The sequence below is a fragment of the Cynocephalus volans genome, chromosome 15 (genome assembly GCF_027409185.1).
Source record: "Cynocephalus volans isolate mCynVol1 chromosome 15, mCynVol1.pri, whole genome shotgun sequence".
In the NCBI taxonomy this organism is placed as follows: domain Eukaryota; kingdom Metazoa; phylum Chordata; class Mammalia; order Dermoptera; family Cynocephalidae; genus Cynocephalus; species Cynocephalus volans.
The window spans coordinates 71,720,022-71,739,276 of record NC_084474.1 but is presented as its reverse complement, the minus strand read 5'-3'; the positions used below and the strand labels follow the sequence as shown (position 1 = coordinate 71,739,276).

The window sequence follows — 19,255 nt, the reverse complement described above, 5'->3', positions numbered from 1 at the left end:
TGCATTCTTATGTCCATTTTGGAGATAGAGAGAATGAAGCCTGAAAGAGGAATCATCCTTTGCCTGATTAAGCTTGTTTTGTTCTTCACATTTCTTCTAAGGGACATCAGTATCATGTGAGAGGACATTGTAGCTGTGACACAAAGCATACAGGTGAAATACTTTGACATTTCTTTGAACAGGGGTCCCTGAGTCCCTCATTCTTTCCGCTCTCATTCTGGAAAACAGCTCCTACCTCCATCGGACTTCTCATTTGTAAACTACTTCTGCTTCAGTTTTGTTGGAGGTGTTTCCAGGTTTTTCTGCCACATTAAACATGCACATCTCTAGGATCTACCACCAAAAAGAGAAGCTTGAAAAGATCACTAGAATTAGCAAAAGAATAAAAGAAAAAGAGGTTGGCGTTTTGGCAGTAAATTATCTACCTGAGGCAATGTTTCCTCATTCCCTTGGCACCCATGCCTGGTATTAACAATTTTCATAAATAATTCAAGTCTTCCCATTTACACCCTTCATAATCCCTCTTAGGAAGACAACAACACAGTGTGCTTTGTTATTTAGGGAGTTCTGGTTAAATAACTCACACTCCCTCCCACCCCTCTTCCTTTGCTCAAGCCATTACAGCATAAGATTAGAGCTCCAGCAACGTGAGAGGTGGTGTGCAGAAATGGATAAAAACACTGGATGCCTCCCAGTAAATTTCACATCCAATTTGCCACTTAAGCCTTCACTGTGCACCTGCTCTAACGACACATTCTTTCTCTTCTCTTAGAAAGCAGAGTAGCTCTGAGGGCACCATCTTAACAACCAATGGTTTCTGTACAAGTAATGATAACAGTCCATGTGACAAGTGCTAGCTGCCAGCAGTAGTGCTTGAGGTGAGATTGTGAGTGAAGAGGCCTGGGCAAGAAGCTGAAAATTGAAAGAGGAACCCAGCTGTAAATTTTTCACTTGTCTAATGGACTTCATGTTTAGGATCCCAAATCAGAGTAGCTGGTGGGGAGGAATATCATAATCACATAGGTGTGTGAGGTAATAATTCTCTCCAGTCTTTTATCATGATCAAATCTTCAAAACTCCCAGAGGATAAATGGGTATCATAGAAACTTATCTAGCATCCAATCACTTTGAATATAAAGTGTGATAACAGATAGACTCATGATTTAAGACGCACACACACAATTTATCAGGTGAGAATGAAGACGTTTCTACACTGCACACAAATGCACACATTTGGCATCAATTTCCTGACACGGAAATGTTCACGAAGCAACGGGTAATGAAATGACCTGGGTGGAGAATGAGCAGGTTTGGGAACACTTTACAATTTTGAAAAGTTACATCTCCTCCATTTAGACATCCAACAACTTGGAAATAGAGACATAAAGTAGAAAGACAGAAAGAAAGAAAAAGAAAGAAAGACAGACAGAAAGAATGAATGAAGAGAGAATGTAAAGAAAATATCCAAAAGAATGAGAAATAATGGGGAAGGGAGAGAGAAAAGAAACATATCAAATTTGTGCTTCTTAAAACAGCTAACAAAGTGAGGGGATGAGACCATAGAAGACTCCAGAATAATTTTGGATAGGGGATCAACAAGGAATGTTTATTAGGTTGAACACACTATTCTTATTTATGGTGTATATATATATATATTTTCAATCTACTCTAAATAGAACTAACTTTTTAATCCTCTCTAGAATGAGATGGAGTATAAGTAAATAATTAAAAACATAATCAGGAATAACTTACCACGTTAAACTACACCAAAAAATAGAATGTAAAAAATAAGAGTCCAGAAATAAAGGGAAGGGAGAAGAGGCATTTGGGTGAGTTTCCTATTGTGGAATTAGGTATTTAACTTTAGATTTCTGTATTATAAGGCAAAGGGGTATTTTTGCTCTGTTAACTGTTTCTTTTGCTGTGCTTTTTAATTTGATATAACCCAATTTGTTTAGTTTTGTTGGTGTTGCCTGTGTTTTTGGTAACTTATTTATAAAGTCTTTGCCCAGTCTTACATCTTGAAGTGTTTCTCTTATGTTTTCTTTTAGGAGCTTTATACTTTCAGGTCTTATACATAAATCTGTAATCCATTTTGAGTTGATTTTGGTATATGGCAAGAGTTATGGGTCTAGGTTCATTCTTCTGCATATAGATGTCCAATTGTCCCAGCACTGCTTATCAAAGAGGCAGTCTTTTCCCTAGTGTATGCTCTTGTTGCCCTTGTTAAAGATCAACTGGATGTAAGTATGTTGGTTGATTTCTGGATTTTCTATTCTGTTCCATTGGTACAGCTGTCTGTTTTTATGTCAGTACCATGCTGTTTTGGTTATTATAGCTTTGTATTATAATTTGAAATCAGGTAGTGTTATGCCTCTTGCCTTATTTATTTTTTTGCTCAGGATTGCTTTGGCTATTCAGGGTCTTTGGTTCTTCCATATGAATGTTAGGATTGTTTTTCTATTTCTGTGAAGAATGTCATTGGTATTTTGATGGAGATTGTATTGAATCTGTAGATCACTTTGGGTAATGGGGACATTTTCACAATGTTAATTCTTCCAATCCAAGAGCATGGAATATCTTTCCATCTTTTTGTATCTTCTTTAACTTCTTTCAGCAGTGATTTGTAGTTCTTGTTGTAGAGATCTTTCACCTCCTTGGTTAAATTGATTCCTCTGTGTGTGTGTGTGTGTGTGTGTGTGTGTGTGTGTGTGTGTGTGTGTGTGTGTGTGTAATTATTGTAAATGGGCTTTGTTTTCATGATTGCTTTTTCTGCTAGTTCATTATTGAAGTATACAAATATCGCTACCAATTTTTGCATGTTGGTTTTGTATCCTGCAACTTTACTGAAATTGTTTATTAGCTCTAAGAGGTTTTAAGTAGTATTTAGTTTTTTCTACATATTTGATCAGGTCATCAGCAAACAGGGACAGTTTGATGTCATCTTTTCCTATCTGGATGCCCTCTATTTTTTTCTCCTGCCAGATTGCTCTGGCTAGTACTTCCAATACTATGTTAAATAGGAGAGGTGAGAGTGGGTGTCCTTGTCTTGTTCCTGTTCTTAAGGGAAAAGTATTCAGCTTTTCCCCATCAGGATGATATTGGCGATGGGCTTGTCATATATGGCTTTTATTGTGTTGAGATATTTTCCTTCTATACCTAATTTGGTGAGAGTCTTTATCATGAAAGGATGTTGAATTTCATCATATGCTTTTTCTGCATCTATTGAGATAATCACATGGTTTCCATCCTTGATTTTGTTGATGTGATGTATCACATTTACTGACCTGCATATGATGAAACATCCTTGCATCCCTAGGATGAATCCCACTTGATCATGGTGTATGATTTTTTTTTTGATGTGTTGCTGTATTCTGATTGCTAATATTTTGTTGAGGATTTTTGTGTCTATGTTCATCAGAGATATTGTCCTGTGCTTTTCTTTTTCTGGTTGTATCTTTGTCTGGTTTTAGTATCAGAGTGATGCTTTCCTCATAGGATGTATTTGGAAGAATGTCCTCTGTTCCAATTTTTTTGAGTAGTTTAAAGAGAATTGGTATTAATTTGTCTTTAAAGATTTGGTAGAATTCAGCAGTAAAGCTACCCAGTCCTGGGCTTTTCTTTGTTGGGAGACTGATGATTACTGCTTCAAACTTGTTTCTTGTTGTTGGTCTGTTCAGGTTTTCTATTTCTTCTTTGTTCAGTCTTGGTAGGTTGTATATGTCCAGAAATCCATCCATTTCCTCCAGACTTTCAAACTTGTTGGTGTACAGTTGTTTTTAATAGTCTCTAATGATTGTTTCTTTTCTGTGACATCAGTTGTAATGTCTCATTTTTCATTTCTGATTTTTGTTATTTGAGTCATCTGTCTTTTTTTAATTAGCCTAGCTAATGGCTTGTCTTTTTTTTTTTTAATCTTCTCAAAAAACCAACTTTTTGTTTCATTGATCTTTTGAATTGTTTTCTGGGTCTCTATTTCATTTAGTTCTTCTCTGATCTTAATCATTTCTTTTCATCTACTACTTTTGGGATTGGATTGTTCTTGTTTTTCCAGTTCTTTGAGGTGTAGAATCAGGTTGTTTATTTGAAATCTTTCTATTCTCTTGATGTAAGCATTTATTATAGTAAACTTCTCTTTTAGTGCTGTTTTTGCAGTATTCCACAGGTTTTGGTATGATGCATCTTTATTTTCATTAGTTTCAAGAAATTTTTTGATTTCCTGTTTAATTTCTTCTTGGACTTATATGTCATTCACAAGCATGCTGTTTAATTACCATGCATTTGTATATTTCCCAGAGTTTTGCTTGTTATTGATTTCTAGTTTTTATTCATTGTGGTCTGAAAAGATACTTGAAATTATTTCATTTGTAAAAAATTTATGGACACTTGATATAAGACCTACATGTGGTCTATCCATGTGCTGATGAGAACAATGCATATTCTGTAGCTGTTGGATGAAATGTTTTGTAAATATCTGACAGCTTCAGTTGGTCTAAAGTGTAGTTTAAATCCTGTGTTTCTCTGTTGATTAGTTTCCTAGATGATCTGTCCAATGCTGAGAGAGGGGTGTTCAGGTCTACAACTATTACTGTGTTGGGATCTATCTTTTTCTTTAGGTCTAAAAGTGTTTGCTTTATATATCTGGATGCTCCAGTGTTGGGTGTGTATATATTTATGATTGTTATGTCTTCTTGCTGGATAGATCCCTTTATCATTATATAGTGGCCTTCTTTGTCTCTTTTTATGGTTTTTGGTTTAAAATCTATTTCATCTGACATAAGATAACTCCTGCTCACTTTTGGTTTCAATTTGTGTGGTATATCTTTTTCCATCCCTTCACTATTAATCAGTGCATGTCTTTCCAGTTGAGGTAAATCTCTTGTAGACAGCATACAGTTGGGTCTAGCTTTTAAATCCAGTCAGTCAGTCTGTGTCTTTTGACTGGGCATTTTAATCCGTTTATACTTAGGGTTGTTATTAAGAGTTAATGTATTATTCCTGGCATTATATCAATTTTTTTTGGACGTTTTAAATATCTTTGATTCCTTTCTCTCCTTTCTATTGTTTGTCTTCAGTATTTGTTGTTTTTTTGAGGTAGTAGGGTAGTTTCTTTCTCTTTCTTGTTTGCATTTATATTCTACAAGTGGGTTTTGTTCTTTCTTGTGTATTCCTGGTAGTGATTATTGTTTTTTTTTGGATTCGCAATGCAGGACTCCTTGAGGATTTCATACAGGGCTGGTTGTGTGGTGGTGAGCTCCCACAGTTTAGTTTATTTGGGAAATACACTATTTCTCCCTCGTTTATGAACAGCTTGCTGAGTCTAGTATTCTTGACTGGCAGTTTTTTTCTTTTAATATTTTGAATGTATCATCCCATTTTCTTCTGGCCTGTAGAGTTTCTGTTGAGAAGTTCTGCTGTTAATCTGTTCGGGGCTTGTTTATATGTGACTTGATCCTTTTCTCTTGATTCTTTTAAAATTCTCTCTTTGTCTTTGAGATTTGCCAGTTTGATTACAACATGTCTTGGAGAGGATCATTTCAGATTGAATCTATTTGGGGATCTTTGAGCCTCTTGGATCTGAAGGTCTGTATTTCTCCCTATATCTGGAAAGTTTTCCATTATTATTTCACTGAATAGTTGTTCAATGCCTTTTCCTTTCTCCTTCCTTTCTGGAAAACCCATGATTTGGATGTTTGTGTGCTTAAGGTTGTCTGCTAACTCTCTTGGATTTCCTTCATTTAAATTTTTTTTCTCATTTTATTGTCTGCCTGGGTTATTTTGAAAAGACTTTGAGATCAGAAATTCTTTCTTCTGCTTGCTGTACCCTGCTGCTTATGTTCTGGGCTATGTTTTTTATCTTGTTGAATGAATTCTTCAGTTCTACAACTTTGCTACATTCTTTTCTTGAGGTATTAATCTCTGTAAATTTCTTCCTTCATATTCTGGATATTTTTTCTCATTTCATTATGCTGTCTAATTGAGTCTTCTCTCATTGAGTTTCCTTTAGATTGTTGCTTGGAATTTCTCTTCAGTCATTTTGAGGGCTTCCTGTTCTATGGGATCTGGTACTTGAGAATTACTGTATTCCTTTGGTGTTTATATAGTTTCCTGTTTCTTCATATTTCTAGTATCTCTACATTGATGTCTGGTCACCTGGTAGAGCAGTTGCTTCTTCTGTTTTTCTGGAGCGGGTTTTGAGGAGAAAGACTTCCTCTTTTTTTTCTCTTCTCTGCTGGTGACTCTCTCTGTGTAAATGAAGTTCAGTGAGTAGTGGATGAATCTCTGTGTAAATGAAGTTTAATGGGTGGTACATGGTGACTATGGCTGCTAATGTATTGGTGAGCCACCCTTGTGGCTGCAGTGGCTGTGGTGGACCACCCATGCTGAAATGGTGTTTTTGGTGTGATGTTGGTTCTGCTGGGTGGGGGAGTGCTGCCTGCAACTCCTGCCTAGGTCCCTAGGTATGCTTATGTCTTCCATCAGGTGGTGGGGACTGCCCTCAGCTCCTGCCTATATCCCCAGATGTGATCCTGCCTTCCGCTGGGTGGTGGGAGTTGCTTGCAACTCACTGTTGGGATTTTGATGGACATTGAATCTATATATATCTTTGGGTCATATGGACATTTTAACTGTATTAGGTCTTCCAATCCATGAACATAGATGCCTTTCCATTTACTTGGGTCTTTTAAAATTTCTTTTATTCATGTATTATTATTTTCAGTGTATAACAAGTCTTTCACCTATTTGGTTAAGTTTATTTTTAAGTATTTTATGAATTTGGACGTATTATAAATGAGATTTTTTTTTCTTAATTTCCTTTGAGAAATTGAATTTATTGTTCCAAATCTTTCCACCAAGGTACATGCAGTTTTATATTTGAGTTGCATCAAACATTTAAAGAAGAAATATTTCCAATCTTATAAAACTCTTTCTGATAATAAAAGGAAAACTTCCCAACTGTTTTATTAAGCTAGAGTTATTCTGATACCAAAATCTGTCTAGGATATTACTCAATAAAGAAAGTCACAGACCAATATTCTTCTTAGAAAAAATATAAAAAAATACCTAAAAGCATAACAATTCAAATTCAGCAATATTATATTGTCAACAAAGGGATTTATTTTAGAAATGCAAAATTTGTTTAATGTTTAAAAATATTTAATTTAATTCACATATCAATGGCATAAAAGAGGAGAATATGCTATTAATCAGTAGATGTGGAATAAACATTTGAGAAAATTTAATACCCATTAATTGTAAAGATTCTTAGCAAATTAGGCATAGAGGGATATGTATCCATCTTGAAAAGGTCATTTATAAAACTTGACAGCTAAAATCATACTTAATGATGAAATATTTTAAATTTTCCTTGTAAGATTAAGAATAAGAAAAGGTTTTCCTCTCTTACAACTTCTATTGTGTTGGAGGTTTTCACTTTACCAAAGATCTTAGTCATTACAATAAAGCTAGGAAGAAAGGCATAAAAAACAGAAACCAAAAGTAAAACTGTCTATTTTCAGATGACATGATTCTTTAATTAGAAAATCCTAATATGAAGTAATATTTTAAAATCAGTCATATTCTTATACACTGGCAAGAAACAATTGAAAAATTAAATTAAAAAACATTTCCATTTATTTTGGTGTCAAAAGCAAAAATAACTTTAAAAATTTTAACAAGTTTAAAAAAATATTTTTAAAGAAAAATAATTTTACATTGATAACTACCAAAATGTTCCTAAATTTTAAAAAAAGACATAAGTAAGTGAAGATATATATCATGTTTATTGATTGTAAGATCCAATAGTTTTAAGATTTCAATTCACCTGTAGATTACGTAGCGTACCGATTATAGTGCCGACAATTTTCAAATTGATTAAGAAATTTATATGTAAATGCAAACAACCTAGAATATCTAAAGTGTAATTGAAAAGGAACAAAGATGAAAGACTCACACGACCTGCCTTTACGACTTATAGTCTTACTCTAAAGCTACAATAATCAAAAAACTGACTATAGTACAGGCACACATATCTTCAAATTGATCAGTAGAACAGAACAGATATCCCAGGAATAGATCCTCATTTATATGGTCATTTTAGTTTTGAGAAAATTGTCAAAGTAATTGAGTAAAGAAAAAATCTTTTCAACAAATGGTGCTAGAATAACTAGATAGCTATATTGAAAAAATGAACTATTCTCCTCACTTGATACCATACATGAAAAGTTAATTAGAGATGGATCACAGACCTAAATGTAAATGCTGAAACCATAAGGTTCTTAAAGGAAAACCTGGGAGAATATTTTCACGACTTAAGTGTGGATAAAGTCTTCCTATTTAGTTCCTGAAAAAAAAAAAAAAAAGGTAAAAGAAAATATCAGTAAATTAGACTTTATCAAAATTAAAAAGTTTTGATCATCAAAAGACATCATTAAAAATATGACAGGTTGGAGAAAACAATTGCAAAACATCTGTTTGACAAAGGGCTCAAATTCAAGGTATACATAGAAGTCAATAATAAAAGAACTAACCCAGTATAAAATAGACAAAATATTTGAAGAGACATTTCATAAAAGATAATATATGAATGGCCTATAATCATATGAAAATATGTTCAATGTTTTTAATTATATAATGCAAATTGAAACTGTGAGATACAGATGCACACTCACCAGAATAGCTAAAATTAAAAAGACCAAAACCACCAATTGTTGGCAAGAACGTAGAATAATGAAACTCTCATACACTGTTTGTGGGATTCCAAAATTTTACAACCACTTTGGAAAATGACCTACAAGTGTCTTTAAAAATATTATTAAGTAATTAATTACATTTTAGCTTTACTGAGGTATAATTGGTATGCAAAAAATTGTACATATGCTATGTATTAATTAATGAGTTTAAATATATGCATACACCTGTGATACTATCACAACCAATATACTAAACATATCTATCACCACCCAAAACTTTCTTGTGCTCCTTTGTGGGTTTTTGTGAAGAACATTTCACATGAGATCTGTCCTCTTAACATATTTTAAAGTGTATAATGCTTTAATTGATAACTACGGTATTATGTTGTATAGCAGATCTCTAGAACTTATTCATCTTACATGACCTAAACTTTATACCCATTGAAAAACAATTCCCCATTTCCTTCCTATACCAGTTAAATACTATATTTAAAACTGTACCTATTGACTATAAGGTATAAAGACTGACAAACAGCCTTCATCCCCTGGCAACCATCATTCTATCCTCTGCTTTTATGAGTTTGCCTATTTTAGATACCCATTTAGGTAGAATCATGCAGTATTTGTCTTTCTGTGCCTGGCTTATTTTACCTAGCATGATGTCTTCTATGTTTATCTATGTTATTGCAAATGCTAACATGCTTTTATGTCTGTTGGATAAATATCTAGGGGTGGAAATGCTGCGTCAAAGACCATTTTTTTTTTTTTTTATGAAACTGAACATGTACCTATCCTATGACTCAGCAATTCCACTCCTACCTATTTACTCAACAGACATAAAAACATGTTAACAAAAATACTTGTGTGAAAATGTTCATAGCAGCTTTAGTCATATTAACCACAAATTGTCCCAAGTGTTCACCAGTATAAGAATTGATTTTTAAAAACTGTGAAATCTTTATATGATATACATAATATCATTGAGTGTAAAAAGGAATAAATTATTGCTATAAATAATTGTTATGAGAAAACATGAATGTATGTCCAAAACATCATGCCAAGTTAAAGAAGCTTTAATAGTATATGATATATACTGAAAATGTATAAATGCTGTATGATATCATTTATATGAAATGTTAAAATCAGAAAATCTAATCGATGATATAATAACATCAGAACAGTGTTTACCTCTGGTGGTTCAGTTAAAGGATAGACCAGCAAGGAGCCTGAGGGAACTTCGTTCTGTGATGATAATGTTCTATATCTTAATAGGGGTTTGGGTAACACAGCTATATTCACTTGTCAACTAGTGTATTCACTAGCTAGTGTATTCACTAGCTCTACATTTAAAATTTGTGCATTTAATTATATGTAAATTTTATAAAAGGAAACAACTATAAACAAATATTGAACTCTTCTTAGTGATGTACGTATTCTGACACCTACAATTTGCTTTGAAATTCATCAAAAATTAGATTGATGAACGGATAGAAGGATGGATAGATTGATATGTATGTAATGAAGCAGTCATAGTAAAATGTTAAGGTAGAATCTAGGTGGTGAAGATGAGGGTGTTCAATGTAAAATTTTTTCACCTTTGCCATACATATGAAAATTTTCATAATAAAATGGGGGAAAAAAATCAACCTACCTGCTTAAGTTACTTGATATGCAAGGAGTGTTGATATTCTGAGATGCATCTTTGCACAAGCAGAAGGTATTTCTGATGCTACATGTAGATGAGTTGAAGAGGTGGTCTGAAACTGCATGCATCCTTGGGTTGGGGCACAACATAGACTTTGTGGCTCCTCACCAACATTTTAGAGCAAATGCTACTGCTGTGGTTTGAATGTTTGTATTCCTCCAAAACTCCTGTTGAAACTTAATCCCCAATGAGACAGTATTAAGAGATGGGACCTTTAGGAGGTGATTAGGCCATAAGGGCTCCACTCTTATGGATGGGATTAGTGTTCTTATAAAGGAATTTGAAGGCAGAAAGTTTATCCCTTTTTCTCCTGCCAGTGAGGATGCAGCAACTAGGTGCCATGCTGGAAGCAGAGAGTAGACCTCACCAGGCACTGAATCGGCTGGCAGCTTGATCTTGGACTTCCAAGTCTTCGGAACTGTGAGAAATAAATTTCAATTATTTATAAATTATCCAGGCTAAGGTATTTTGTTATAGCAGTAGAAATGGACTAAGACAGTTACCAATTGTCTGCCTCAACCACAGAACTTGGACCTCTCATATAGGAATGTCATTTCAAATAGTACTGTATTTGGATTAGCCTCTCATCAGGATGAGCTTGCCAAAAAATAGGTTCAAGGAGTTGAACATTTTAAGCTATGAGATGAAGATATATCAGTTCTACTTACTTAAATGTAAGTGTTTATCTGCTGAAGACAATATTAATTTTAAGTACACTTAGTTATATTATGCCTATGTACTTGAGTGTTTTTCTTCTTCCAAGTTCATTTCCAAGCATAGCCATAGGTTTGTGTAAAATCTATGCCATACTAATCAAAACCCAAGGTAAAAATATTAGTTCACTTAACTCTTCTGTTTTAGCATTTACTTGCATAGCAATAGTTTGCCCAGTTCTTCAGTAAACTCCTTTGTGAACTGAGACTTATAATCCTTTCCAGAGGCTTACATTGCTATGATCTGAGACCTTGTTTGGATTGTGCAATATTTTCTTAGTGCCTAGCATAGTTCCTGGAATATAATAGATAATCAATACATGACTATTGAGTAAGTAAGTTAACAATAAAGATGTGTTTATTAATAAGATCTTGTCGATAATGCATACTCTTTCTAGAGAAGTATTTTATAAACTTTGCAGTATTTTCAAGTTACAATTTCATCAAAGGCCTCTGGATATCACATATATTAGCACTGCAGAAAATCCAAAAATTAGTTCATAAACAATGTCCTCTTACTCTTGAGTATAGATGACATTTGTTACATAAAAATTCCTGTGCAATAGAGTAAATGTTACCAATAACTAATCAAGAAAAATAGATGCTTTATAAAAATAATTCTTTTATAACAGTCAGAGAAATAAAGAGCAATGCCTAACTTAACCAGGAGTTGGATTTCCACCGTCTCAGAACTGTCATAAGTTCCTAAAGTAAATGAAGTAACCTGTGAATAAAGAGAAAAAGAGAAGACATAAATCTAATGCACTTTATTTTAAGAATGAAATATATAGCATCCAACTGACTTGAAAGGGTGAAAATTTGGAGTGACTTATATAACAAGTCTGTATCTGTTTTCTTATAGATGTTTTTGGTTTAATTTAAGTTATAATAGTAGAGTAGGGAAACTAAAACAATAACTACTGCTATTATAGTTAACACGAAACAGAAGGTAGAGAAACACTCTTTAAGACTCAGAGTCTGGGAGCATTTAGCAGAAGAAAAAAGAATGCTTGGTGAAGATGGCCCTGGGGAGCATCAAGGCACAGTATAATAACTGTGCTTAATACTGAAGTCCTGGAGTTATTAATGTGTGGCTGAGATTGTAGGTAAATTTTCATATGTTTCCTTTCCTTCCTGCTACACCACATTTCTCAGCCTTCTTGCATCCATGAGACTGAGTTCCAGTCAATGAGATATTAGCAAAAGAATGTATGTCAGTTGTAGTACTGGTCCATAAAATCTTTTACAAGTGACCCTCCATACTCTTTCCCAATCTGCCAGCTGAATATCAATGCTATGGTAATTCAGGAGCCAAAGTTTGCAGATGGCAGTGTTTCTCCCAGTTTGGATTTCTGCATACTGCGATGATCAAATCCCCACTGCCTCTAATCTGGAACTTCTGTTTGGGTCTTTCCCTGAGTGAAAGACAGACTTAAGTTTGATAAGCTACTGAATATGCTGAGAAATCCAGTAGCCACTAGCTACAGGTGTCCTATAATTACTTCAGATTTGGCTAGTGCAACTAAAAAAGTGAGTTTTTAATTTTAAAAGTTTAATTTTAAATTTAAATAGCTACGTGTAGCTCATCACTACCTTAGACAGTGCAATTCTAGTAGAGCTTGGTTGCATTTACTTCTCCTTTCGAAAAATGTTTGGACTGTGTAATAGTTTTTGCCATCAAAATAAGACCCCATATTTTACACCTGGCAGAGAATACACTCAATAATGTCTCCTCTGTAAACTTGTCCAGTGTCTGTCTTAACCATGCATCACTTCACACAGTGTCAGATTCATCCCCAAATTAGTAATACTATTTTTCTAACCCATGCCCTTCCTCTCTGCCTCTTCTGCCTGACATGCTTTTCTCCTTCATGGCTATTGCCAAACGGCCTCTCGTCTTTCAAAATTTAGGGTTCATTTCACTTCCCCTATGAACACTTTTCTGACACATTCTGGGATGCATTGCTTATTTTCTCCTTTGTGTCGCACTGTAATGTGATCTTCTATCATGTCACCTACAGAACTTCATTGCATTTATTTGTTATTGTTTCTCTCTTTTCTTATTATACTATAAATTTTTTAGAATGGACTAGGTTGATTGAATATTTGTTTCTCTAGCACTTAGTACAGCATCAAGTACAATGTCAGTCATCAATAAATGATACATGAATAGGAAATTTGAGAGACAGAATTCTACACTTGATCTTAGCCAAAAGGCCGAGAAGTGATAGGCAGATAGAATTCTGTAATAACTCTCAACTATTCTCTTTCTCTGATCTGCATTATCTGCCAGGAAGTTAAGAACCGATTAAAGCTGGGTCAGTGTCTTCTACCCCTTGTGTTTCTATTCGGAAGGTGCTACCTCTGATGCTTTGCCCTCATTGGGCACACAATCAGTGCTTATGGTTCACAAAATGAAACCACAATTGCGCATTGCATTTTTCTCTGTTAATCTCAGATTACATGTGACAGAATGCCTAATGTGAGAACATGCTGATTTATATAACAATTCCTGAGGTAACGAAAACGAATACTGAAAATTAGAAGACGAGATTCTGGCATATATGGCATATAATCAATATGTCAGATTGGGTCAATTTTATTGACATATTTTATCTTGTTACTAACAAATGGTCATAATAAAAACGGAACATTTTAAAGTTTATAGGAAGACTTGAATTAAAATTTCTGGATACATTTTAATAATATTTCCCATGCTTTGGTGATATGGCAAATCTTTGAAAAAAAAAAAGAAGCCCTTTACTGAATGCTTTTTTATTTAATAAATTGCATAATGGCATAAATCTTCATCCTTTTTTGTTATTCTCCATTTATTCCTGTAGGTCTGTGCTTCTATATGAGATAATTTCTTGTATGCAAGTCTGATGGCAATAAATTTATTTCAGATTTTATCTTTTGTCTTTCCATTTTTGTTCATTTTTTGATTTATTTTGTCTTTGCCTGAATTTTGAAGAGTATTTCATGGGTATAGTTTTCTAGGTTGGCAACTCTTTTTCTTTTTCTTTCTGTTCCTTAAAGAGAGTTCCATGGTTTCTACTAAAAAATCTAGTGTCATCTTTATTGTTGGTCCTTTGAAGCTAAAATACATTTTTTCCCCCTGCCTATATTTATTATTTGTTCTTTTGTTGATGAATTGAAGTAATTTGACTATATTGCAGCTAGATTTTTATTTACTTACTTAAAATCCTGCTGGAGTTTGTTGAATATCTTAAATTTGTGGGTTGTTGTCCTTTAATCAGATTTGGAAAATTCTCAGTCACTTTTATTCTAACATGGGGCATTTTCTCTTCCTTGAATTCCAATTACACATGTGTTAGACCTTTTTGAGTATATCTCACGTATGTCTTATGAAATTTCTGGTTCGTTTCTTCTTTCTTTCTGTTCTTCAGGTTGGATATTTTTCTACTGAAGAGTTTTCTAATTCATTTATACCATCTTCCAACATATCCAGTCTGCTCTTTAATTATCTAATGGGTTTTAAATTTCAGATATTATATTTTGCAGATTTTGAGTGTCAATGTGTGTCCTTTCTTTCTAATATGCTATTGAAATAGTTGAGTATTTTATCCAATTTATTCATCTCTTCTTTATATTATTTAGCATGTTAACCATATTTATTTTAAAGATCTTGTCTGATAACTCCAATACCTATAATATCTCTGGGTCTCTTCCTTTGATTATTTCATCTCTCAATTACTATTCACTGTTTTTTCCTCCTTTGCTTGTCTGGTATGTTTTCATTTTACATGCTGGATATTGTGGATCATAAATTGTAGAGACTATAAATTACATTATCATCCTCTAAAGAGAGTTAAGGTTTGTTCTGGTAAGCATTTAAATTACTGGAGGATTATTATCTTGATTCTGTTGAGGCTTGCCTTCAGACTTTATTAGGATAGAGTTATTAAATTTTTGCCCTTTCTCTTAGAGATATCCTTACTCCTAATACGTGGTCATTGCTTCTACAGCATGGCCCTTCCAAGGTCTCAACTGAAAGACTGAGATGTTCACAGAGATCTCTCTACTCTCGTTGGGATTGAGATCCAATATTTTCTCAATATTCTGCAGCCTTGAAATCTCTGTTAAGTTCTCTGTTAACTGCACTCCCAGTGGTTTTTCTCTGTTAGGCCTTTTGGAATCTTGCCTTGCAAATGTGCAGTTTAGGAGTTGACTAAGGGAGAATGTTCACATCGATTCCGGTGCTTCTTACCTTTGGATTTTTCCTATGTAACACCATGTCTCTCAATCTTGGTGTCTTGAAAGCTCCAAAGTTCAATCTCTGTTTACTTGGTCCAGCAAGCTGCCACTCTCTTCTTGGACTTTATATCTCTATAACATAGTTTAGAAAGTGCTCTTAGGGAAAAATTTAGTGCTATACTACATTTCTGTACCATAGTTTAGAAAATGCTCTCGGGGAGAAAATAGGCCAGAAGCCTGTGTTGATTGCTAAACAATATCTGCAAACAGTTATTTTATCTTTTGAAATTTTTTTTATGGTTGGAGAGTAGGTCTGATACAAGATACTCTTTCATGACCAGAACCAAAAGGCCTAACCAGTATTCTCTTTTCATAGTCATTACTTTCCAATTCAATGCCATGGTCTCATATTTTCATTCCTGTTTCTTAATCTTTTCCTTATTCCTCATAAGACTTAATTGCATACTCCAAAAGCAAAAGCATTCCACCCCTTTTTTATATGAATATGGAACTTTAAACAAGTTACTTAAATTTTTTGATTCTTAGTTTATTCATCTAAAATGATGGGAAAATTTTAATAGGCAATGTTTAATAGACAATGTTTGTGTGAACCAAATGTTTTTTTTGCTTTTTCAGATAAGAGTGATTTCTTTCTTTTTACTGAAATGTATTAATTATATATATTCATGGGGTACAGAGTTGAATATCAATACATGTATACAATGGGTGATGATCAAAATGGGGTAATTAGCATATTCATCATTACAAAACTTAATTAATTCTTTGTGATGAGGGTATTTGATCTCTTCTTTTGTAGCCATTTGACAACATGCAGTAAATTATTTTAATTATAGATGCCTGGCTTGACTGTGTGCCAATGGAACTTATTTTTCCCATCTAGCTGTTTTATGTCCTTTAAACAACCTCACTATTCTCCTTTCCCCCTCCCTCTTTCCTGCCTCTAGTAACCACAGTTCTGCTCTCTCCTTTGGAAAGTTCAACTTATTATTATTATTGTTTTCTTCCTTCCTTCCTTCCTTCCTTCCTCCCTTCCTTCTTTCCTAGCTCCCACTTATGATGCAGAGATTTCAACATTGTGTTCCATGTGCCACCTATATCGAAATCATTTGGGAATAATCGCTAAAAGTACTTATCTCTTGGATCCTTCAAGATCTACTGAAACAGAATCTTGACTGAATGGAACCTAAGGAATCTGTCCTTTACCAAGTTTCCCAGAGGATCTTTATGTAGACAAAAATTTGAGAACATTGTAATAAGGCCATTGTGATGATTAAATGAGCCATATTTGATAAAGCACCTGAAAATTAAGTGCTTAATAATGCTAGTTTTCATCTCACTATCTTCCATCCCATACATCTTTAAAAGCTATTTAAAATAGGTGTGCCAATATGTGAAATATTTTGAACCTGTTTGAAGAATAGAATTATATACACTCTCTCTATATAAGGTGCTGCTATTAACTAAATACAGCCTTTTTTGTTATCTGTTGGAACACTCAATAAAAGAGAAGTTCAGCTCTAAACTTAGTGTGAAATATAGAACTTAAAAGCCTTTCAGTAGTCAGAATTCGTCAAAATATTTCAGCTTTGTAAAATATGTTGAAGGGTTACTATTTCTTCCTATCCTCAGAAAATCTGAAAAGGAAACTAAAATTCAATGGGAACATACACAATGTATGAAAAAAGGGAGCCAAATACACTGCTGCTCTGACTTACGGTTTGTCCAAGTGAATTCTAGTAAAGGAAGAAAACATCAGAAATAGAAAGAATGCAGTGAAATTTCAACTTCACAGTTGCACACAAAGTCAATTGTCTTAATTGTTATAAGTGACTTAGAGGTTCATAACATTCATTAAAATAAAATAAAAATGAATAATTCCTAAGGATATCTTTCTTGGCTTAACGACATACAGAATCAATTGTGTATAGCATCTAACATGCATTTTTAGAAAATTGTCTTCCTTTTTAGAAATGACATCCAAGACATAGCTGCAAGGCGATCACCATCATTACCTGATTACTTAAATTGTTTTAGTTATAGTGTAATTCTCACTGAAAATAGATTATACTGTTGAGGTTTTGGGGTGATAATCAATCATGCATCTCCTAGTTCAAGTTTGAAATTGACTGAGAAAATTGCTAGGAGTAAGATCAACAAGTGTTGAAATGTTAACTTTATTATTAATAAACAGAGATTGGGAACATGGCCACAACTGGCTCTCTGCTCTCTTTATCCTAACATGAACAACATAGCTGAAGGAGTTGGATCTGCTGAATAGGTTCACTTGCCTAGAATTGTTGCTTCATGTCTGTTGATCTTTATTAGTGGTGACTGAGACAGGCCTACAGATCTGGATGAAATGTCTTGGTCCTGACCTACACATGCTTATCTCGACGATATGGCAACAGAGCATGATTCCCTCTTCATGGGTAAGAATATGAATAAAGAGAATGAGGTAGTCCCTGAGTCATACCTGTTTGGCTCCTCACTAAACATTAGGACAGAAACTTTACTTTAGGGCCAAGGTAGGAAGTTGGAGTAAAGGATGTTTCCATTTATAATACTCACAGTTAGAATGGAAGTTCTTCTTTAGAACAGAGTGCTACATGTCCTGTTCACCTCTGTCCTTCCTACAGAACTGTCCATGAAGCAGAATTCAAAATAAATAAGGGAACTTAGAATAAATTGATAATGACCAAATGCTACCATCAAAATACACAAATGCTAATGCCTATACTACATTTCATATTTGGGTAGATTTATATATAAATATAAATGTATTTTAAAGTTCTATTATATATACTACATATTAACTACTTGTTATCTGTGTAGCACAGATGTGAGTTGAACTTTGAGTTTCAACTGAAGCTGGCTCAAACCCCATCCTATGAACAGTGGCAGAGATTCTGCATGTGTGTATATGATTAGGAGGTTGAGGGTGGTAGTAATGGAAGTAATGTCTGCATCAAACTGGTCACCTCTAGTACTGAGCTCTTGCTTCTGATAAAGCAGCTCAGTGTCGGGATTATCCTCTCCCACCAAGTGTGCTGTCCCACTCCATAATATACATGTGTTCATTTCCACCAAAATGGCAAAATGGAAGCAATTCCATGAGGCATTTTGGTAGATTCAGTCTTGGATACTCTACAGAAAGTATATGTAGATGGAGATGGTTTCACTGAAGTCACAAAAATAAACCAAAATTGAATATTTGTTATCCTTCTTTTACAAAGCCTTTTATTATCAACACTATGTTACTTTCTATCCTTTCTCTTTTCCTCCTTTTTCTCTTATCTCTTCCCAATGTCCTTCCCCTGAGGATTAAACTCTACCTCTCCCCAATTTTTTTTTTCATGCATTTTTCTTCAGCTCTAATTCTGAAGTTCTTCCCAGGCCTTCAAAATTAAATCCATGGGACACTTCCTTGTGATCTTATTTCTCCCTCCCTATGTTTCTACAAAGGTATGAGAGCAGAGGGACCACATAAAGATTTATTTCCCCAATGATATGAACTATACCTGCAGTAGTTAGAATCAGATTCCTTTTTTTTTTTTTCTGGTTTTAAATATTAATTAGTTTTTCACCTTTATTACATATAGAAATTGTATATCTATAGATCTGTCTATCTTCTATTATAAATGGGTTGTTAATTTCTACTTGCAAAATCTTAGCATTAGCACTATAATTTGATAAATGTAATCACAAGTCTCTAAAATCACCATAGGAATTTGATCGTTTATGTAGTTACAATTACATTTCTAGACTACACTGTATGACTTTAACTTATCAGGGTGCCTCATCTTTATAGGACAAAACAACAAAATTTCCATAGCCTGCATTATGATTTATAACATTTCTACAACTACAATTAGAATTACTTATTTTACATAGAAATGGTTTTCAGA

The 19,255-nt window shown here is 33.9% G+C and overlaps 1 pseudogene; it reads right to left on the bottom strand.

Annotated features, from left to right (window-relative positions):
- Positions 1–13,215: 13,215 nt before the first annotated feature.
- LOC134364273 (U2 spliceosomal RNA) lies at positions 13,216–13,340 on the bottom strand (annotated as a pseudogene).
- Positions 13,341–19,255: the final 5,915 nt, after the last annotated feature.